General features: G+C 43.9%; 1 protein-coding gene across 3 annotated transcripts in view; it reads right to left on the minus strand.

Moving 5' to 3' along the window:
- Positions 1-22,944, minus strand: part of Spats2l (spermatogenesis associated serine rich 2 like) — a 174,474-nt gene extending 151,530 nt beyond the window's left edge. The window contains exon 1 of one of the 3 annotated variants that reach the window (XM_013121137.3): positions 22,795-22,944. The gene's annotated coding sequence lies outside the window, so the exon portion shown is untranslated. Of the gene's footprint in view, positions 1-22,259; positions 22,407-22,482; positions 22,586-22,794 lie in introns of those variants that run through there. The other 2 variants (XM_013121136.3, XM_013121135.3) reach the window with 2 other exon arrangements.
- Positions 22,945-23,837: the final 893 nt, after the last annotated feature.

Genomic DNA, 23,837 nt, shown 5'->3' on the forward strand with positions numbered 1-23,837 from the left:
CCCAGCTTCAGAGAGAGAATATAACACTCCAGTGGCATGAACAATATCAGGATAGTGCCAAGGTTATCAACATAAAACACAACCTACATTTCATAATTAGCTCTGTGAGCAAGATCAATTCTTATCATAGGAAATACTGGCAACCAGAAGACAGGGGAAGAATGCAGGCCCGAGGACGGGCATGCAAGCCTTCTTAGCCCTATTCTGAATCCTGGGAGTGGCCCCAAAGGATTTTACAAACCAATCTCAAACCCAGGTCCCCAGTGTTCCAGGTGTTCAGCGGTTGGTGGGTAAGGTGAGTGATGGGCAGGTAAGAATGCCTGTTAACAAATTAAGCAGAAACCACCCAATTACTGAAATGCCTGGGTCATAAGTCAGGCGAGAACTCCATGGTACAGAAGGGCTGACTTCATACCAGTGGCCATTTTGGCAGCTCTCTGTCTGTCTGTCTGTCTGTCTGTCTGCCTGCCTGCCTGCCTGCCTGCCTGCCCCCTCTCTCTCCCCACCCCCTCTGTGTGTGTGTGTGTGTGTGTGTGTGTGTGTGTGTGTGTGTGTGTGTGTAGAGAGGGGAATAGAGGGAGAGAGGAGCAGAGGGAGAGAAAGAAAGAGAATCGTTGGGAAACGTTTACTTCCACATGAGATGCTACTGACTTTATTTACAGATCAGTTCATCACACTTAGATCCATTTGCTTTCACAAAAACCCCTTGGAGGGGAATAATTCAGTGAGTGTAATACCTCCATTAAATAGGAATTGATTTCAAAATATGCTTTTCAAAGTTTTGACAAAAGCAATTTTCTGATTTTCTTTATGTACCACCAAAGGCAAACACTGTTGTGTTGACAATGTAATAAATGAGTTGTCAAATAAGATATTAAACATTTATGGATTTAATTTTTAATAAAGGCTTTTAAACATACCCCAAAATATCCATCAATATTTGACATGAGGAGCAGCCTTTTGGTAAATTCAATCCCCCACTACAACTGAACTTGGCACAATATATTTATGGTTCTTTGACACAACATGGTGGTATTCCTTACAGGATAGTAAATAGCTACAACATAGACATTCAGAAGGCACACAATGACACACATGTCATGTATTATTTTGCTAGAATGTGAGGAATGGACACACTGCCTTTGTAGTTTCTATTCCCAAGCCTGGGAATCACAGAGACTTTAACTCCTAGCAGACTCTGAAAGGGACTTTATCTGATGCAAGAGCAATATGGTTGACTTCACATGTCAGCCTCAAAGACAACCGTGCACTGTAGTACTCATTTAGACATATAAATTATAGCTTTCTTAAGCCTGGAAAGAAAAAAGATGAAATTTGGTAGTGGTTATCCCTAGGGTGCAGGATTATAGGTAATTGCTTTCTTCTCTATATTTTGCTTTCTAAACTTTCTATAATAAGTGTGTATTATTTTAACAATTTGAAAAAAAACTTTTTCAGTCTCATATATTATTAAAAACAAGCTCATGCAGTAAACAGTGAAAAGGCTTTAGAAGCAAACACACTTGGGTCCTGGCCTCAGCTTGAACCCTTCTGACCTTGATGCCCTTTGAGTAGGTACTCGGTAGCTCAAGTCTTGCACATATTGGTACAATGAGAACAATATGCATGCCTTGGGAATGCAGCCAAGATGCTTAGGCTTTCCTGATAACAAATAATAAATCAATATGTTGGTGTTTGCAAACTGATACCTTGGGCCGATTCTTTACAGAAAGGCTGTGAGTGAGATCAGGTGATTTTCAGAAATTCTCTCACCATTAAAAATCCAGAAGAAGAGAAAAAGTAGGGCTTCAACTCTTTAGTACCCCATATTCCTTCACATTACAACAACTAGATTCCGATGGGTCAGGACTCTTGTCCCCTGCACCAGCTCCAAGACCATTTATGGGGAGAAACTTCTGTTTGCAATGGCTGGCAGTTAATGTGGAGACTCGGAACTAGTCAAAGTGCTGGGACTAACCAACAACTCTATCATCCCCTCCATGGCAAGAGGAGGTGAAAAGAATATAAGTGCCAGAGGATAGGAAGGAATACTGTGACACCTCACCTTCTAGACATGGTATGTATGGCTCTTGCACCTATGAACCCTAAGTAGTAGTGGCTACCTGCATACAGCCTTCATAGGAATGGGCCATCAACATTCATCATGGATTGGGAGGAACTCATGAGGCTCTACTCTTTCTTAAGGAGATAGACAGCTAATCTTTTCTGGAACAATTTCTATTTCTTAGTTGTGCCACCTTTGGTAAGTCACCCTTGCTCAACTGAAAACAAAACCATAAGAAACCTTAATTAATCTAATTGGGGCACACACAATTAGACATGGAGGTAGATAGATTTATCAGCAAGAAATATAATCAAAGTACATTTTATACATGTATGAAGTTGTGAAAGAATTTGATTTTAAAAGTTAAGCCAACAGCACAGAAGTCCTCAGACTGGAATAGGAGTTGGAAAAGGATAAAGAAAGAAATTGCAACTACTGCAATCAAAATCTTCACTTCATATTTTCTTACAATTAATGTGAGAAAAACCAATCAGAATATTGGTTAAATAAGATGTAAAAAACAATATGATAGTTCTCCACCGTTATTCTTAAATTATTTTGCTATCAGCATCCTATTCATCAGAAGACAGGTCGGTCAGACAGTCTTATGATAAAATATACAGACTCAACCAAATACGGTGGTTGGGCTATGTTGTCCTTGGATATATGCTGCTAATGACTACAGCAAGGAATACTGATTTAACTGGCTTTAACAAGGAATACTGATTTAACTGGCTTTAACAAGGAATACTGATTTAACTGGCTTTAACATTCAGTGAGACATTTGTTGACATGTGGAAATGAAAAATTTCAAAACCATGAAGAGCCTGATACACAGATCAAATCCCATTTGGTTCACCCAGAAGGGCTCTCCAAAGTCTTCTGCTACATTAGAATTGTGTAGTAGATGCTTCATGAGTCTCAGTCAAAAAAGAAAAAGGATTTTCATCATAATGTGATTAGCTACATTAATGAAAATTGGTACACAGGTTTATGTAGTATAATTTACTGTGGAAAGCACAGCAGGGAAAAAGAAGTTACAAATTTGACCTCCCTTTTTTTCTCAACTCTGAGTTGCATCTGGCGTCTACAGAAGAAAGCTTGCTTCTTTTCCAGCATCTGCTCTCGCTGTTCTTTAACCAGGGTTAGTGCAGTGCAGACACTCAGGAAATAGCTGCTAAAGCAATGAATGGGATGAAGCTTTGGCACCAAAGCAAAGGAGGGAATTTCATGATAGTTTCCTGTGTGGAAAGAAAAATAAATCCCATAAACTGATTCCAATGGAAAACGGCAAGCAGGTTTAGGAACTACCAAGCATGCTCAGGAAATCCTGGGCTCAGTGGGCCTTGGGTCAGTTCACCTGGGTCAAGAGGTTCATTTAAAATATCTAGTACATGGTTCTCACCCCTATGCGACCCACAGATGCATTTCAACCTTTAATTACCCATAGACATCTTCATAAACATCCTACCACATAGCTTAATCAATCAGGGGTGGCCAATGAACAAATCCCGTCCTCCTAGGGTCAAGGAGATAAAGGCAGTAAAAGAGGGAAGTGAGGTTTCTGAGCCTGACATAAGTAGGAAGAAGGGGATCCAGAGAGATTCCACACAGGCCTGCCTTTCCTGCTGTCAAAGTCCCTAACTTCTTAGTCTCTTTCCTGCTCTCCAGCAGCAAGATTATATGAATAATCAAAGTTTCCTATGATTTTCTACAATGCCATCTTACCACAATATTTTTCTTTTTTCTTTTTGGTTTTTTTCCTTTGATCCTTTTTATTGAAAGCTAAAATGTATATCCCAAATATATCAGCTCTGCTTCTGTTTCAGGACAACACACAAAACCCAAATGTCTATATTTTAAATTTGAGGTAGAGCCTTGACTGTGTAGCCCTGGATGTCCTGTACTTGCTATGTAGTCATGGCTGGTCTGCAACTTCCTATGCAGTCATGGCTGGTCTGGAACTTGCTATGTAGTCATGGCTGGTCTGGAACTTCCTATGTAGCCCTGGCTGGCCTGGAACTTGATATATAGCCCTGACTGGCCTCCAAAGCATGAGTGATCTTATTGCCTCTCTTGCCTGAGTTCTAATATTATAAGTATGTATTAACACAACCAGTTTAAATGTTTACTTTTATGAAGGACTTCAATGTGTTCCAAAAACTACCCTTTAATGTCACTGATGCCCCTTATTCCTCAGAAGAATGTGCCTCGGGAATGAACATTTGGGTTTTGAGGGATTCTAAGCTGAGCAACTGGGGCTTTTAGAGCTGAGAAAAGGCCTGTGCCATTATCATTCAAAGGCAGCAAAGAGTCAGAAAGGTGTGTGGGTTTAGTATCTGTTGCATACATCTTTATACACATGTCCACTGTTTATCTGAAAATATTTTAAACTGGATCCTCCTCAAGAGGGATGGCCTATGACCATTAACTAATAACTAAGAACACAAAGTATAAAGGAACTTTAGAGTTATCCAAATGGTTTGTTCAATATATTTGATCTTCCAAATGATCTATGACTCTAATCCCCATTATCTCTACTGGAGAGTCCAGGGCTTGCATGCATGCATGCAATAGCACTTTGTCCAGTAGACTAAGTGACAGGTTCAGTCTTTAGAAAAGAACTAAAGTGTACCCTTCCCACCTACAATATCATCATGGGGGGGGCAACACTATCAACCGTTTAAGTCTGTAGACAAGTTCTGTCAAGATTCAAAACCTTCCTGACCACTGGGACCCTGAAGACAATGCTTCATGAATGAAAGTGACTGGAGGAAACAGGATAACTCTAAGACAAAAATATGTCTCAAGAGATGTAAGACCTCAAGAATTCAAAGTCCAATGCTAGCTGTCCCGTCTAGACAATAATTAGCTATAAACTCTGCAGCAAATCATCGTTTAAATATGAAAGATTGCAACCAGAGTTTCTTTCATGATCAGTTTTACTAGGAATCGGAATCTACAGAATGACAAACCAGGATCACCCATTAAAAGGTGACTTCAATTGCCCCTTTGTTGTAAAGAGCTGTGTGAGGTACTGACTGCCAATACCCATGCCTTCCTCGTCATATTAATTATATGCTTTTCCTACAAGATTGGCTGCCACACTGCATACCATGAGTCATATCTGAGAGCTGCCAAGATAAATGTTCCAAAAGCTGACTTTTTAAAGACAACCTGCCAGCTCACCAAATAGTTCTTTGGCAGGGGGTGGGGGGTTTACCCCAATATACATCAAGTTTTCCCTTTTGTGTACAGTTGCCCACAGCAGTTACTGCTTCTCCTTCTGGGTGTACTATCTTATGGTTAAGGCTAAAGATTTTTTCTTTCAATACAAAATAAGCAAGTAGAGAAATGCACAATTTCTTTTGACATTATCAGTTTCTTTTGAGTGTTCTCAATGCTTAATTCCTAAGCTGATTTATGTGAGAAATTCTGATTCATGGGGAGATAAGTGATTCTGGCCCAGTCCATACAACTAAAACAAAGACGGCTTTTGTTGGATTGACTAAATAGATGTCTTCTTCCGTGCGCACTGCTTTCATCAAGCAATCATATCAATGCTGCTTTCCCTGGACTTCAGGCCTTATTTTAATGAGGCTCCATTCCAAAACATATAAGAACATCCGCACACAAGAGGAGCTATACTGAGCAAGCCAAGAGTTCCAGCCAAGTGTCCTATCTTTTACGTGGCACCCAGTGACATTTTGTAGAAAGCACAATAGTGACTATTCATTCTGCTGACCTCAAAGTGACAGGCATGAGTGCATGCCAGAATGGAAAAGGCTTGAGCTTTGAGACCAGCAGCTGCCTCTACCTCTACTTCCACTACCCATGACCTCAGGCAAACAACTTATTTGCCCTCAGAACTTCCTTCTCTGAAAACTGGGTGTCAGACCTACCTCAAAGAGTCTGTGCAATGGTGAAATTAGAACTCTGCCACTAAGAACACGTAGCATATAATCTGGCACATTAGTAAATATTAAGGAATTCTTAAATCTTTTATCTTGCCATAAAAATACCAATAGTAGTTAATCTTTGAATCTGTTGTCTATGCACACAAAACAATGTATAGGATATTAACTGTGGAGTTGTTTTAGGATGGCAAATAATTAGAAATGAGTTAATTATAGGGAAATGATAACATCCAAGTATATTCATTATTGAAATTTATGCATTCTGTGTTTTCAAATATTTTCTGGCAGAGAAATTTTGACCCTAGAATTTAAGTGAATAAGGCAAGAAAAAGAACTCATCTAATAATTATGACTCAAATGTGTACAGCACAGGCTCTGAACCAAACGCCTCACTCTTCTTAATTCTAGTAATAAATATGCACTATGACCTGCCCATTTCATAGAAGTACAAATGGAGATTCAGAGAGCTTGGGAATTACAGTCACTACATAATAATTATCAGTGAGCTAGGACTAGAATCTCCTGGTGTTTGAACTAAAACCCTTTGAGAGGTGGGGTTGCTACAGGAAGAACCCAGGAACCCCCAGGTTACACCTTTGGTTCCAAAGCAACTTTAACCACTCTTCTACACTGGCTCTTCAGAACTAACTTTCTGTGCCCACCATGCACTCTCACTCTCACCCCAAACTTGAGCAGTGACAACCTCCAGGGGGTGAAATTTCAGCTGTTTTAACATGGTTGTGTCTACTTCTGTATGGTCTAGAGCTAATTAATGTGTATATTTCCACAATTTTTTCCAAGTGGCAGAATGTGTGTGACTACTTAAAACCTACTAACTATAACGCAAATACTACTCTATTAACGGGGTCAGTGGTTCACGCCTTGCCTATATGGATTTGACCTTCTTACAACTAGTAACCTTCTACATCTAGTTCAAGGCAAAAAGAAAACATAAAAAAGTATTTTGTACATGAATGCTACAATACAGCAACAAAAGCTCTGCGGGTTACTGGAAAGATATTTGACATTAGTCTAAAAAGTCCAAGTATTTTTGCAAAAGGAAGAAAACAATGACTGCAAATAAAACAGGATATTCTGCTTGGAGAAAACACATCCATAATTGACACCGTGCCATCCACACATTCTCTCCCACTGTCATGCTACTGATATTGCCACGGAGCATGCCTGTAGGCGTCAGCTTACTGTTTGGACATGCCTCCGCCTGATACTATCTCTCCAAGAAGGTGTGAGCATAACAGCGTGTTGGAGTGACACCTAAGAGATGATTTCCTGTCACTTCAATGATTTGTTTCAAGAACATGATTCCACGAAGATGAGCTGAATGATGTGCTAAAAAGCAATTTTCAGTGATTCTTTCACAACAAAAAGTAATGCAACCTAAAACTAATTCTAAATTAAGCTTGTTTCACTCACAAAGGGGATTCTATACTGGAGTAAACAGACCAACAGTGAGTGAGCTAGTGTTTTGGGCTAAAACTATCCCCTGCCACACCCCTCTGTGACAACAAAGTAATGGCAAGATCATCACACTAGTTTTTATTTTAAAAAAATCTAACAAAAATTCTCATGCCGAGTTTCTTGTAGAAATAAACAGACTCAGAAGTCTAGAGTCTGGTGGAGTGGATGACTCAGAGACAGAGTGCTCGCCCAGTACATGGGAAGCCCTGGTTCCATCCCCAGAACTGCGAAAAGCCCAGACCAAACCAGACCACTCATTCACACCTACTAGATAAGTTAATGAAAGTGTCACTAACAGACTAAATTAAAAACTGGATTTCAAACTGTCTTGATAATGAGGGGGGGGGCGAAAGTAACTTAACGAAAACAAAAACCAAACAACAAAAACTAAGATAGATGTGGACTCCTCTGAATAAATCCTCTGAGTGCAGAACTGATTGCTTGAGCAGAGGAGGGGTCCCAGCACGGTTACAAAAAGACCTGGAAGATTTATTTGCCTTCATATATGAACTAGAGGCACACTGGTCCGTGGCTTACAAAGGGGGCCATGATGACCCTTGACTTTGTTAATAAAGATCACCCATGGTCGAGGAAGTCATGTAGTTTTTCTACATTTTCTGCCACTCAGAATCTCGGGCCTAGAGTGGTGAACTGAAGAGGCCCCCTCCTCTTAGAAGAACCCGGACAGCACGGTGGAGGAGAGTTAGCCGGATGAGAAGTGTTGATTGACATCTGGGACATATCACCCTGAAAGGACAAGGGTCTAAGGTGCTAAAATATGGCAGATCCTATGACAGTGGAGGGACAAACATGACAAGCATAGGGAGCTTAAATGAGACGTTTTAATGGGGGAAATGGGGAGAGGGCAAGTCCTGTCTGCCCCTTCAGAGGAACAGTGGGAAAGAGAGAGTGGAAGTGGGTGGAGTTTGCCTCTTCAAAGGACCTTTGTACCTGGGTGCAGACTACTAGTGATGTAGCAGCCCTAGGACCCTGGGCTGGCCAGGATGCTGCCTGAGTGCATCCTGACAGGTGACAAGAGGCAGGCCAGGATAATACCTGAATCCTAACAATAAGTAGCAAACACAAGAGCTCTCTGAAAATGTCAGCCTATTCGGTGGTGGCATGGCAAAGGCCAACAGGGAATGTTCAGGAGGAAGACTGCAATGCACTGTGCAGAAGGGATATTTTAAGAGATATTTTCACCCACTTGTTCTTAATAGTGAATATCAGTGTGCCCAACATTAAACATGCTTCAGAGCCAGGAACATTGCAAACTGCTGTCATTGGTGTTGCCTGGCATCATGAGTGTGTGAAGTCCCCATTCCTTGATGGGTTCAAGCAGCAGGTGGGCTACTGTGGAAGAGATTCCTGCATTTGGTGGACAATGGACCAGAGTATCATAATCTCTTTCCAACTTCTTAGAAACGTTCATGTCGGTGCTACAAGTACATTTCATGTAAACATTATTAAAATATGCCCTGCCTTAATCAATGAGAGACAAAACAAACGCACAAACAAAACAGCTTTGAAATGCAATCCACAAGAGTCCAGAAGGTGAAACTCTATTATGGTTTGGAAATTATGAATTAGTGTTGCCGTGGAAAACTGAGTTGATATCTCCCACCACAACTGGAGCAGTTCTTGCTCACAGTCCATCAGAACAATAAATGTATTTATATGTTCAATGCCACAGATGAACATTAAATAATATTTTTTAAAAGACCATAGCCAGGCAAGATGGTGCATGACTTTAATTGCCCAGCTAGGAGGCAGAGGCAGGCATATCTTTGTGAGTTTGGGGTCACTTTGACCTACCTAGCAGGTTTCAGGCCAGCCATGGATACACAGTGAGATTCTGTCTATAAAAGGTTATGGTGTTACAGTAAGGTAGTCAACTGCATCAGGAGTGTGGAGGCCAACTGCAGAATATTAAAGATGAATTATGCTGTGAAACATTTGTTTAATGATGCAAAGATGTGTTGCATTCTTTTATGTTACATTTGTTTAACTCTGTGAAACTGTTACTGTGCCTGCCTAAAACACCTGATTGGTCTTATAAAGTTCTGAACAGTCAATAGCTAGACAGAAAAAAGGATAGGTAGGGACATCAAGCAGAGAGAATACGTAGAAGGAGAAAAATAGAAGAAAGGAGATAGAGATAAAGGAGGAGAGGAGGATGCCAGGGACCAGTCACCAGCCACCCAACCAGACATGAAATAAGAAGGAAAGAAAACATATGCTGAAATAGAGACAGGCAAAAGCCCAGAGGCAAAAGGTAGATGGGGTAATTTGAGTTAAGAAAAACTGTCTGGCTAGTTTCAGGATATCCAGACCTGTTACACAGTGTAGCTCTGTCTCAAAAATCCAAAAAAGAAAAGAAAAGAAACAAATAAAGAAGGAAGAAAGAAAGAAGGGTGGAAAAAAAAGAAAAAGGGATAGGAAGAATGAAAAGTTGCCTAGAAATAAGCCAAGCTAAGGGTGGGCATTCATAAGAAAGAATAAGTCTCCATGTGATTATTTGGGAGCTGGTGCCAAGTCCACCAAGAGTTAAGAGTAAAAAACAAACAAACAAACCCAACTACAGAGGCCAGATAAATGTTACAGAATCCAGGTCCCCACTCTGATCTCATCAGAGGTACAGAAGAACAAAGACCTGGAGCAGGAAAGACAGTGGTAACACGTCCCAGTTTCCCTTTGTGTACAAGGCTGCCCATACTCATGGCTGTCCATACTCATGGCTGCCCATCACACATGGCGACAGAGATGCTCAGCCTCACTCCTTTCCAGAATGTCAGTGAGAAGGTTCCCTTAGTCGAGCGCTAGGAAGCAGCATAGAGTGCAGAAGTCAGCCTACATGAGAGCAACACTGCCTGGAATCAAAATCTGTCTTCTTTGAAGTTCTAAAGCTTTTCTCTCCCTGCAAGCAACAAAGCTCCCAACAAAAGAATTTCCCCAACACCCACAGTTAAGCAAAGAATGGTTCCAACCAAATGAGTGTAAAGACCTCTCCCCGGCATCTAATTTATACACAAAACTTCCTTTTCAGGGTATTTTAGTGACTTCCTTTGTTTGTAATTTATCAGCAAAGGAAAAACCACAAGTTTATTTTGACGGCAGTGCACCTGACTATTCCAGGATTCAAAAGCCTGCTTTGCTTACTGTCACACTATCTTGGCAGAGGATGTAAACAGGCCTCCCCATGGCTTCATGCTGCACCCACAATTCCAGACGAGAATTTTCACAAATGCAAACTATTATCCAGGATTGGACGTAACTAAAATGTGAAGACAGCTTCCTTCTGGTCCTTTCTTCACTGCTGAATGGACAGAATTTTGGCTCCTTGATCTAGATTTTTATTCTCTTTTACCAGCCTCAGAGAAGAACTGCAAAATTGTTCAAGCCAAGGAGTGTATGTTTAGTAAGCTTAAGTCACCACTTCCACAGCGTTTGAGTTTGAGCCCCTGGGACTTTTTATTGTCTTATTTAGTCATATGAAGTCATAACACAATGGTAGATATTGCTAATTTTGCTTCTCATATGACAGACCCTAAGTTCAGGAAGATTAAACACCTCAATTCAACTCATACAACCATCCCATATCAGACATCAAATCAGGACTTCCAAATGCCCAATTGGGGTTTCTTTTGCCTTTAAAACACACTGGCCTTAGGAAGAAGGATAGAATTTTGTAATGTTAGTTCTCCAAGTTTTAACAAAAGGAGACTAATTATATTTGAAATGACCTTTTAGGAGTATGGATTCTGAAATCACACGATAAGGGCAGCCACCTTTCCTTTCCACCCAGCCTTCCATCTAAAGACAAACAAATAGATGCATCAATTGTGAAAATGAATGCTATACTCAACTTCCCCGTGGCCTTCCAGTCATCCACATAGTACAAACAGGACCTAGAAATCAGCAGAGGGCCAACCTGCAAGGTCATCTCTTGGAATTAGGGGAGAGTCAATGCTATATGGTGTCAACATATTTTTGTCTCCCAAAGGTTCATGTGTTGGGATCGTGGTTCTGAGTGTGGCAATGCTGGAAAGTGAAGCCTTCTGGGAGGTCCTAAGGTCACTAGGAATGTAGTCTTGGAGCGGAGCAGGTCATAGGGATTTGTCTCCTCTGGCTTCGTTTTAAGATATATTCCCGTCTCCTTATGCCCACATGCACTTCAGCCACGCTTTCCTGAACCCCTGCCAAAGCCAGGGCTGTGTTGTTTGAACTTTCAGCCTCCAAAGCTGTGAGCTGAATAAACCTTCAGTGTGCCTCCTTAATTCTGTCACAACCACAACCAGAAAAAAATAATAAATGAACTAATGCAGTGAGCATGCAAGGAAGATATTCCAGTCAACAAATAATTCATGAAACGTTGTGACCATTACTGGTCGATGTCAGTATCAAAGGAACCTGGGGGAAAGGACAGAGACTCAGCTCTGGGTCTGCAGCTCACAGACTAAACTGCTGCCTCTAGGTGTGATGAGAGACATGGGACCTTCAGTCCAGATCATCTGTCTGGGATTCTCCCACAAGAACTCAAAGCAAGATGTGCACACGAGAGGCAAAGTAGAACTTGGCACACCACGTGAACACTTGACCCCTAAAGAACAAGGCTGAGTTATGATTTCCTGATCAAAAGGCGCCATCCATTGGATGGTGGTTCACTAAGGTACTGATGCTGGGGAGTGACAATCTCTCTGTGAAAGTCCCACGCTGTAAACATAGGACAAATAACCTCACTGGGCTGCTCACAACTGCTCTAGGCTCATTTTCAGTAGATATGTTACTTTCAAATTCTTATTTGCAGCACAGGAATGTGTCCTCTTAACAAGATCTTATACAGATGTTCACCATGTAAAGCAAATCAAAACAGCTGCTCACAGAGGAATCAAGACAGGAAGAGGTTCTTTTCAGAACTGTAGGGCTCAACAGAACACAGCAATCAAATCCTCTCTCCAGGAGGCACCTAGTTACATTGCCTAGGTCAGACTCTTCCAGGATTCTGGTCCTCGGAAAGTTTTCTCTTGATCATCTTGGTTTCTCCCATCACATCCTCCTGGAGGGCTCCTTCCTCTTGCTCCAGCCTGATAAGGGTTCCCTCCATTATTCCACGGTGAAGACATGAAGACATCTCTTAGGATACAGCACCCTGTCTTCTGGGTCTTCCTGATAGCCCACATACCCATCTCCCAATGTCTTTGGGGCCAACTGATGCACAAAAGGTTTCCCTGGGTACCTGGCATAACTTCTACAAAGCACTTACCAGGTTTGGGCAGGGTTTTGCTTGGTGCCCAGTGACTGCATAAATGCACACTACTGACTCTAAACCCCTTGATTCATGAACTGGCTCGGGATCGTAAGAGCTAAAGAGCTGGGAAATTATGAAGTAACCCATCAGGAAGCACTAACACCCAGATAACAGGTCGCACAGACCTGGCCCTCAGCATCTCTCCTGGTACCCGGAGAAGAAAGGTTCCAGGAGCGTGCTTTCACTTCCACCTAGTGTCTATCTCAAGCCCCACCCCCTCCCACAAACACACAAACACACCATGGGACCCCTGCACCTCTCTGGTTAGTGGGGAGAGATTCGTCTATGCTCCCCATGCTGCGCACACTGTGAGGATAATTCTGGGTCTTAGTATCCATAATCTGTCTCTCGAATTCTGTATCTTAGGGAAGCACTTTATACCTCTGGGTTCAAGAAACTGAACAACTGTTGCTTCTCCTTACTATGGAGCTGACTTGGGTTTAGCTTGCATCAGGGTTTAGCTTGCATCAGGCACATTTCCTGGGAAGGAAGAGATACTCTGTAGCGATGTTGTCTTATAAAATTACAATGCAACCCACACAGGCAATTTTCTAGTAGCTAAGTTAAAACAATGTGAATTTAGTTTTACTAATCTATTTTATCTAGCTGACTATATACAAAATATTTCTATCTCAATATGTAACCAAAATTATACTAACGAGGGGTTTGGGAGATGGCTCATTCAGTAAAGTGCTCGAGGCACAGGCACGAGACACTGATATCAATCTCCATATCCATGTGAAAAAACCAGGCAACGAAAAGTACACAGAAATGTAATCCCAGAGCTGGGGAAGCAAGAGGGTCACCTACCCAGTACAGCTCCATCAGCAAGCTGTAGATCCTGACTCAAAAACATAAGGCGATAAGGTGGAGGACATTTGAGGAAGGCATCCACGGTCAGCTTCTAGACTCCACATCACACTGGTACACACAAACACAGTTTCTCTGTGCAGCTATGGAACCTGTTCTGGAACTCTCTCTGTAAACCAGGCTGGCCTTGAATTCACAGAGATGTACCTGTGCCTGCCTCTGCCTCCCAAGTGCTGGGATTAAAGGCGTGCACCATGACCGCCCAGTATAATTTATTTATTTGTATTTTATGTACATTGGTGTTTTGCCTGCATGTATAGCTGTGTGAGGCAGTCAGATCTTGGAGTTACAGACAGTTGTTAGCTGGTATGTGGGTGCTGGGGATTGAACCCGGTCCTCTGGAAGAGCAGTCAGTGCTCTTAATCGCTGAGTCATCTCTCCAGCCCCTGCACATACGTTTATATTAATGAGATATTTAAAATCACCCCTTTGCCCCATAAAATCTTCTTTGACATTCCCAGCACATAAGACTTTGAACTAACCACATTTCGATGGTATTATGGTACTGGACCCATGGTGCTGTAATCTCTCTTCTGTCCCCATCCCTCCCATCATTCCCTTCTAACAACAATGTATTTCTTTTAAGGAGGATGCTATGGATGGGAGCAGACAGCAGGGCCCGGGATCATTAGAGGTGATGGGTGCAGCACACCTGAAAGGAAGGCCTGCATCACAAAGGCGCTTTGTGCCCTGCTAGGGAGTTTAGACTCCAACCTCAGCTGCAGTCACCACGCTGGAGGATTTTAAGTGATGAGTCATGATTAGCTTGGCCTTTTAGAGAAGCAGCTCCGTGAAGAAGGTGATGGAAGCAAACCAGACAGAAGGCAGCCAGACTAGAATAAACCTGAAGAGAAGGACTGAGGAGCTGACCCAGCACAGCCATGGGAGTCACTGTGGAGAGAGGGGAGGGCAGACTCTGGGGAATTCGAAAAGATGGTCCCCTAGCTTCCATCAGGCTCGGTGGTCATGAAAATGCAGGTTTTGAGGAAGAGCGGCTTCTTACACTTGCTGAAGTGGTTTCACTAATTGAGGCAGAGAGTATGGAGGCCTACGCTGGTTTACAGCTGGATCTAATTATGGATGAGAGTACCTGAGAAAATACTAGAAGAGGTCTCCAACTGGACACACAGATTCAAGAATCAAGGGCACACCGGTGGCAGGCAGAAGCGAAACACGGCAGCTGCCACAGGACAAACGAAAAGAGCAAGCAGAGGCCACACTCAGGGTACTGAGGCTCTAGAGGAGAGGGTGCCAGCATTCAGGCATTTCAGGGGCCTGCTCTCTCGGGGACCTAGTAGGACACAGTAGCAGCAGCAGCCAAGATGCGACACTGTATCTGTTGCAGCCGCCAAGTAGAGTTCTCTCCCTGTGCAAATGCACTATGCTCACCTTAAAAAAGCTCTTCTCACCCCCCTTTCCTTCTGCTCCCTCTCAGAGGCTGGCTCTGCACCTCCCCCCAGTAAACCTCCCAGGTGAGCTCTGTTGCACTATGTGACTTTGTGGTGCCCCTTGGCTCCAACCTGCCAAGATCGTCTTCCATTGTTAAACTATCACAGAAGACCCGCAGCAGAATTACACACAAAGACAGTTTTCTTTTCCCCTTTTCTTTCTGCCTATCATAATGTAAAACGGATTGAAGCCAGGAAGAATCCCCTGGTGTTTTGTTTTGTTTTCTGGGTTTGATACACTGAAAAGTCTTTCACACACATGAACACTCCAGTAGACTCTATGGGTCGTGGGGTACAGGGCCATCACTTCAGAACCTGTTGATCATCCGAGAACCACAGTTACAGGGAGTTCCTTGTAGTCAGCAGTCTTTGGGACTGGTCAGTGTCTGGGTAGAACCGATGGTAAATGTTCTCAGGGTCACTGTGCACCACTCCCAGGGTGCAGTAAGAAAAAGCAAAAGCCTGAGTCAGACTTAGTAGAGCCTCTGACACTGAGTGACCTTTCTGTCAGTCAAGTTCTGAACCTTTTCTGAGCTTCAGCAGCGTAAAACGGGCATACAAATTCCATGGCACCTGTTCATTGTCAGGCTAAGATGAGTGGATCTGTACATGATAGCTGCCTTGATAACTGTATGCAGTTGGTTCTGGATCTCTGGGAACTGGGTGCCCCTAACAATGAGTTAGTGCTTTGCCACAGATAGTATCCTCTTCCCTGCAGAGAATTACACAGTCAACCTAAGTGATGGCAAGGGACCTTAACGTCTTAACTGATGATGTCTACTTTTGTATCCTTTCTCCACCACAGTTCATATTTGGTTCCTGCACTCACACTGCCTGGCTTTCATGCATGCTTTATCAATTTCTATCAACTTTTCCAGACTTCTGTTTTGTTTTTCAGTAAAATGGGGCTCACATGTACTTCCAGCACATCTGAGGATACAAGGACATAATATGTATAACCAAGTAAGACATTGCCTTTTAAAGTTTGTTTGTATACACGATCAGTGATGGGTGCTTACCGCTTCATAAAATGGAACAATCTGTATTTACAACCTCAAGTCTGAGGTTGGTACCCAGAGTACTTCTAGAGTCCATGAGGGTAGCTGTATAGAATCAATGAGGTTCTAGGTTATCAGATGCTGATGCATTTTCAGAGCTCCTGTAGACACTTGGGTAGTGTCCCACATTGGCTGCCATGTCGTCTGGAGTTTTTAATGCCAGATTGACAATCTGAAGGATCCTCCGTACTTAATACTACGGGGGGGGGGGGGGGGGACCTTCTGAGCATGCTAAGTAAGTTGGGCAAACAACCAGGAACATACTGGGTTACACAGTTTACAGCATTTATTTTGTGCTTTATTTCATGGTCACTTCAGTGCTTGGCATCACACATGACTACAGAAGACATCTATATACACTCTAGGTTCCACTATTGAATATTTCAGAACTCTGGTGTGAGAAGGCCTTTTTTTAAACCCTGGAAATCAAGTTTCCATTCCAAGCAGACACTTCTGCTCCCCATCACACTCCCAGTAATAGCGACTGAAATTGTAACGAATTGCTTTAATAAGCAGCCCAAATAACTGGCATTCCACCAGGGCCGTCCGTCCCTGTCCCCACCAACAGAAGTCAATGTTCCCCTTCTGAGTTCCCTTAGATGTTCATCTCTGTGGTGCAAGTCATGTTTCCTGCTAGAGCAAACTCTTCAGAGAAAAGGCGCCTTCTATGAAATCAGTCTTAAAACTAAGTGTAAGGAGCTGGTTCCCAGCCCAATACACGCTAATGCAATGGTTCTCAACCTCTGCATCTCGGCTCCCTCATCAAACAACCCTTTCACAGGGGTCACCTGGGACTATCTGAAAACACAGTAACAAAATCACAGTTATGGAGTAGCAACAAAAATAAATGTACTGTTGGGGGTCACCACAGCATGAAGAACTGCACAAAGGGTCACAGCATCAGGAAGGTTTAAAATCACTGCTTTGACGAATTGGACAAGCTCTTCCTGGCCTCACCTTTCACTCTCAGATGGAGTCCCAGATGATTTTTTTTCCAGTTTATAGGGTTGCTTTCAAATGAAAGGTGTGCAGCCCTGCCATGTCGTCTGGAGTTTTTAATGCCAAGTAACAGAATCCTTATGTAACTGATATCTTTAGCCTGATCATTTTACATATAAAATAGTGGCATTAAGCCTGATGCTTTTAATTTTTGCTCACTCTGAGGCCCATCATCCCACCTTAAAATAACTGCTGTCTTCTCAATTCCAAGTCACAACTGCCAGACCCCATCATTATCTCAAGTCTGATAACACCAAGGTCTCAGAATCCTCACTGCTGATGAATGGAGAAACTGATTAGAACCAACCAGGAAAGCTGAGAAAAACTCCGTGACAAATGACTCCTTCAAGTGTCTGCCCCTTTCATCCAATGTCAATATTAATTTCTATGTTAACAAACATTAATTGAGGTCATGACTAAAAGTCAGGCTGTGAGTTGGCCCTCGACATAAACAGGTGAGCATGGCACAGCTGCCATCAGAGCCATCAATGAAGGACAAACCCTTCTAGCTTATTATTTCTACCGCTGCATTTATCAAACACTTGATATGACCGTTGGCTTGTAGCTGTTTCGTGATTGGAAGACATACTGATGCCCTCAAGAAGCTTCCGATCTACCTGGGAAAGCAAGAAGCAACAGTGTAGGAGAAATCTAAGCAAAGGTCTAAACTTAAGAAGGATGTGGACAGGAGGGCAGAAGAAAGCAGTCTATGAAGGCAGCATGACCAGGGTTTGACTCTGAAGACTGGTTGGGTCGGAGAAAAGCAGGTAAAGCTTTCAAAGAAGCAGGGCACAAACAAAGGGGAAGGAATGAAATGAGTATGTCAGAGGGCAGAAGGAGCCAAGTGAAGAACAGGCATTTGTGTCTGAAAAAGGCAGGAAATCTAACTGTTGGGTTAAATTTGGGCAGGAGTATAAAATACATGAAAAACACCCTGGGAGGTTGGGCCTTATGCCAATCAAGGACAGGAAGACTGGGAAGTATTTGAACTGTAGGTCTTCCTTGGCTTACTTTGGGCGCAGGTTCCCAGTAAACCCATGGTGAATTAAAAATATATCACCTAACCTGCTGAACCTCAGAGCTCAGCCTAGCTTACCTTAAACACACTCAGAGAACTCCTATTAGCTTATTGCTGGACAAAAACCAACTGACACAGAGACTATCTTATAATCAAGTGTTTAACTTACACAATGTATTGGGTACCCCCATCTAAAACCACTGGCAACATAAGAAGAGGTGCCTGACCTTCTGGCATTGCAAGAGAATGTTGTCACCTACAATGTCGATGCTAGAGAACTGTGCAAGCAAGTTACAAGAAAAGAAATGCAAGCAAAGAAATCTCATAACGTTTTAAGTAAGTTACCATTTTGTGTTAGCCCCCATCCATAGCTATCCTGTAACACATGTAGCCTACTGGTCACAGGTTAAACATGTGTAGAGCATCCCTCGTTTCCACCCCTGACGTCAGCTAACTAGACATGAGTGAGCTACAGCATCCTATGAGAATATCACATTGCTTATAACTAACCTATGGCAAGGATGGAAATTCAAAGTATGGTTTCTGCTGAATACACACCACATTTCCACCACGTAAAGCTGAAAAGCCTTAATTTGGACCATCCTCATTCGGGGACCAGCTTGCCTTGAGAAGAGCAGCGGCTTCTAATCAAGTAAGCCTGATCGCCTGCGTTGGTGGTATAGTGGTGAGCATAGCTGCCTTCAATTAAGCCTGATCTCGTGGGTACCAGGCTTTCCTGTGCTATAAGCTTGAAGACTGCTCTCAGAAGAGGCATGTTTCAGGAAGGTAGTGTGGTGGAAGGGCATGGATGGGGAAGGACAAAGAGATGAAGCGGGGCGGGGGGTGGCTGTAAAAATCACCAGTGCACATTGAAGGCCAGGGCTTAGGCTCTACAAAAAACTGAAGAAAGAAAAGGAAATATAGGGCTGTCTCTTGGGAGAAACTTCCAAGAAAAAGTTAACAAGATCTGGTGCAGTCTCCTAGCTAGAAAAACAGAAGGATTCCTAGACCAGGTGAGCCAGAGAAACCATAAAGTATTAAAAACTGGAAGGGACTTTCATCATCAAAGGTGCAAGTTTAGTGGAAGCTGTAAGGAACCGTGTTATCATGCCTCTAGTCTAAGGATAGGACAACATACCACAAAACGTCTGTTAAGCTAGCAGATAAACAGGAGTGGATACATCAGTACTACAGCTAAAGATCTGTCAAGATAGAAGGGTAGATAATACTTAAGAAGTTTTTACTAGAAAATAAAAGCAGAAATTGTTAATTAAGCATCATGAAAATAATATACACTGTAGACACACGCCTTCACAGATTATTTTTCTCTGCTATGGTATTTAGGGGGTCCTAACCATCACTGCTATTCACTGACTGGATAAGCCTCAGCAGAAAATTCAACATATGGCTTATTTATATAACAATCTTCACAACTCTAAATTAGCCATTTTGATGTATCAAGGAAATAACACCTTCCTAACAGTCGACTTCAAAAGAAGAAAGGGGGAAAAAAGGTTTATTTTTCTCCTATAATGTTTACTGTTTTTTTCTGGCATAATGAAAATCCCATTTTAATGAGCAATTCCACTTGAAGGTAGAGCAGCAGCGGTAGAGTGAGCTGATGAGGTGAATTAGACTCAACCATCCAGAGGCCGGCAAACACAATCATTTAAGTCTGTCCACATGGCCTTACACCCTGTGCTGTGCTTATGGAAGCTACTGTTCCATGTGTACACATTAGAACCACTCCAGATTAGATTATCAGAGTCAGGGAACACAGTAACAACAGCACCACAGATGTCACCAGGAAGGCAAGACCACTGAGTGGTGACTGAGCAGGACCTATCACATACATATAAAATGTACTCTCTTGCCACATGGTAAGGCTGGAGGTAGCAGCCATAAGCAATCTCTACTTTTTCCACTTCATCAGAACTGGAACTAAAACTTCTTCTCTCTCCTGATTTATTTCTTAAGATGCTGACTGCAGTTGTATATAGGTCCTCAAGTGACAACCATGAATGGACACCCATTGCTAACAATGGTGCCACACTCTGACTGCAGACTAAGAAACTGATTTAAAAAAAAAAAAAGACTAAAACTGAGATGTTTCTAAGTCTTAACTGCCATTTCCACCTAGAGGTGACCTACCTGGCAGTGCTTTCCAGACTGCCATGCCGTGGTTTAAGTATTTGTTCCTCTCATCACTGCTGACATGGTGAATGAAGGAGCTTCTGGGGCCAGTGGATTGTTCTTCCACGATGGCCACTTGATACTAGTGTGAGCAACTGAAGGCTTCTGTGGGGTGCTTACCACATCAGAATGAACACAAAGGAAAGCCTGGTCATTTTGCCCGCCTAAATGAGCACATTAACTAAATTGATTCCTAGGAAATAATTTAATATTTCAGAGATTAAAGAACAAAAATTGCCAATTAATACTCTCCTTCCCAGATGTTCAATGTTTTCCCTTAATCTCTTAAATATTCTCTGCATTCAAGTAATTGTATTTTTATGCAAATTATCTTTTGGAGCTAGTCATGTGTGTGTGTGTGTGTGTGTGTGTGTGTGTGTGTTAAGCCATACCAAATCTGACATGTTTTCTGTTCTGTTGCACCACAGAAAAAGGTCTTAACCCAGCTTGAGTTTATTTCAAAACTCTAATTAGAGAATGAAGTAGTATTTGCCTTGTCCAAATAGAAAATCATTCTCAAAGTTGATTTTCTTTTTCTTGGTTAAAAAAATATATCCAACAAACACCAGCTACAGATTTTCCTAAAGCACTACAGATATTTGAAAAGACTGCTCCATCTACACAGCACATCGTTTCCTGTTTAAGGAACACAATTTCCTAAGGCTCATAAAATATTTTATCCAGAAGGCAACTTTTTAAAGAGTTCCTTCAAAATAACTGGTTTTACTACTTGAATAGTCTTTGCTATGTCTGACTTCCTGTCCTTTCTTTTCTCTGCCATATTGCACATCTGCTTACTCTTTGGCAAACAGAATCGGAGTAGCAATGAAATGTTCCTCTGAAACAAAATAGAATGATAATATAAAGACCACACGACCTCACTCTTTCTCTGCAGATTCTAAAATTTCCGGTTTTTTGTTTTGTTTTTGTTGTTTTTTTTTCCCTTAAAATCTCCGGAACTGCAAAGGTGGCTGGTACTTGAGTGTTTTAGATAAGCAAGGGAAAATAATACATATAATGTTTTATGAAAGGAAAGAAAGGCGCTGTGGTTGAAGTTCAAGGGTTTTCCCCAGTCTCAAGCTACAGAGAGATTGTAGTGCACTCGAAGCAAAATGCTTTACAGAAAGAAGCTTTAATGAAAGTGTCCTGTCTCCACAACCTTGGCACCTGCTTAAAACCAGGACTGCAGGGAACTGAAATCCCATCAAGTTCATAAACATCAAGCCCGCTGTGCACTGGAAGCCTCCACTCGCAAGGATGGGGAGGAAATGATGGGAGGCTTCCATAGCACCCCGGTCCAGGTGAAGGCTGGGTCCTTCACTCGGGTGTCTGCAGTAAACGCGGACCTCCCCGCAGGGAGCGAGAAGCTCGGCAATCTTCTCAGACACGCAAAAGTCAAGTTGTTTCCGCGTCTCGGAAACGACCCTCAGTCAGGGCCGCAGACCGCCCGCCGCCTGCGGGCTCCGGGGGGTTTATCTGCCCAGACGCGGCAATGACACCGCTCAGTCCCGCGGCCCTGGCGCCGCTCCCGCCTGCCCCGAGCACCCTCGCCGCGCGCACGCCGAACGCTTTAGGACTGGATCCCGCGGGCGCCGGGGGTGCGGGGTGCCTGGGACCTGCCGCCCCGCTCCGGCCAGGCAGCTCGGCAGCGCGGAGCTGGAGCGCACGGGGGCGCCCGCACGGAGCAGGGCCGGCCGGGTCTACGTTCAGCTGCCCGGCGCCCGCTCGCTCGGGGAAGGCAAGGACGGCGACCTCCGTGTCCGGTCCGCCGAGCGCGGGCCACACCCAGTGCCCCGCGAGGCGGCCTCCGGGAGCCCCGGCTGCGGAGTGCGCGGCTGCTCGACCACCTCCACCCCGGCCGCGCAGGCCCCGCCGCGTCCCGCGTCCCGGGGACCCTGGCTTACCTCGGAGCGAGCGCGGACGCTCTGTCCCGGGCCGGGGCACGGCGCTGGTGGCCCCTGCGACGCGGAGGGCGGACGGAGCGAAAGCCGAGGCAGGGCCGCTCGGCCGGCGGGCTGGATTCCTTCACTGCCTCAACTCCGCGCCGCCAGCCCCACGCAGGGACACTCCCGCCCGCGCAGCCTCCCCCGCCCGCCGGCCGCCCGCCCGCCCCTCCGTGTCACTCACCAGGAGGCACACACCCCGCCAGCGCCCCTCGTTCCGGCTTGCACACACGCCGCCGATCACGCCTCCCTGGGTTTTGTATCCGCTCACACGCACGTTCTGACACAGATCCCGTCCCTCCACCCGCCCTCCCTAGCTCCCTTCCCACCCTACTTTCTAGAAGAATCCCCTATACAGCTTCCGCACTTTGCTGGCTTGCCCCGCACCAACCTCCTCCTCTTCCCCTCCAAACCTCCACCTCCCCTGAAACTGCCCACTGCTATCCAAACACGGGTCACCACCCGCTCGAGAAGCAAGAGAATCGCTCTTCCCTACCCAGGAAAAAGAACTTTGCTGCCCCAGCACCGTCTGCAAAGGCGAGATGCTTCTCCGGGTGGAAGGTAGTAATGCTTCCTGGGGCTGAGCCAACCTCAAAATGTAAACAAAGATAGCTTATTCGGAAATGCCGCGGAAAATCAGGTGCCCGGACGAGCGCTGTGGCTCAGTCCAACCTCTGAAACCCTGGCCTTCGCCTTTGCTGCGGGTCTCACGTAGGGTTCTAAGCGTTACGTGATCACCCACCGAGCTGCCCTGAATCGCCCGTGGCATCGGCCGGTGGTGTTTCTGCCTGGGAGAGCAGTAGTCGGGAGAGTAAGGGCAATCATTATTCATGATGGACGCACTTTAGATCGCGCACACACCTCTTTCAGAGGCGGCAGAGGGAAATGCAGGCTGCTCTCAGGGTTATTTTTGAAGGGTAACTTCTAGCCACCTTTTCTCTGGGCAGTAACTGTTTTTCAGCGGCTTCATGGGTCTCGGAGCCCTCTACAAATATCAGCCTAGTCAGTTATGCCTTGCAAACTCAGAACAGCAGAATTGTATTCCATTTAAGGAAGCCGTTACTTGAAACGAATTACACTTTCAGGTAACATTCGCATCTACAATCCATCATACCCCAGTTGACAAAGCCCACTCTGGTTACAAGGAAGAGTTAAAAGGAAAGAATGCAGTTTGTTACCTGACGGGGAGTGTTTGTCTACCTCACAAGGCTGGATTGCTGAGTTTCAAATTTAACTCCAGCGAAGGGCTTAGTTTCTGATGTAATCCTTCAGATAATCCCTTCTGGCAGGTGTGGTTTTTGTCCACCTTTTTGCAAATAAAGAAAGGAGACAAAAAAGGTTAATTAATTTGCCCAAGTTTTCTCGATAGTAGGTAGAGGAAGAATTTGAACCCAGTCTGGCAGCTAGTCTGGCAAAGCTAGCTTCTGGACTACATGTCAAGGACAAATGCCATCCTATTGCTTATTGAATTTAGAAGAATTAATTAGTAAGTTGGAACGATTCAACTTGGAGTGTGGTGCACATTTCAGATCTTCTTGC

This window comes from Mesocricetus auratus, unplaced genomic scaffold (genome assembly GCF_017639785.1).
Source record: "Mesocricetus auratus isolate SY011 unplaced genomic scaffold, BCM_Maur_2.0 Super-Scaffold_100010, whole genome shotgun sequence".
In the NCBI taxonomy this organism is placed as follows: domain Eukaryota; kingdom Metazoa; phylum Chordata; class Mammalia; order Rodentia; family Cricetidae; genus Mesocricetus; species Mesocricetus auratus.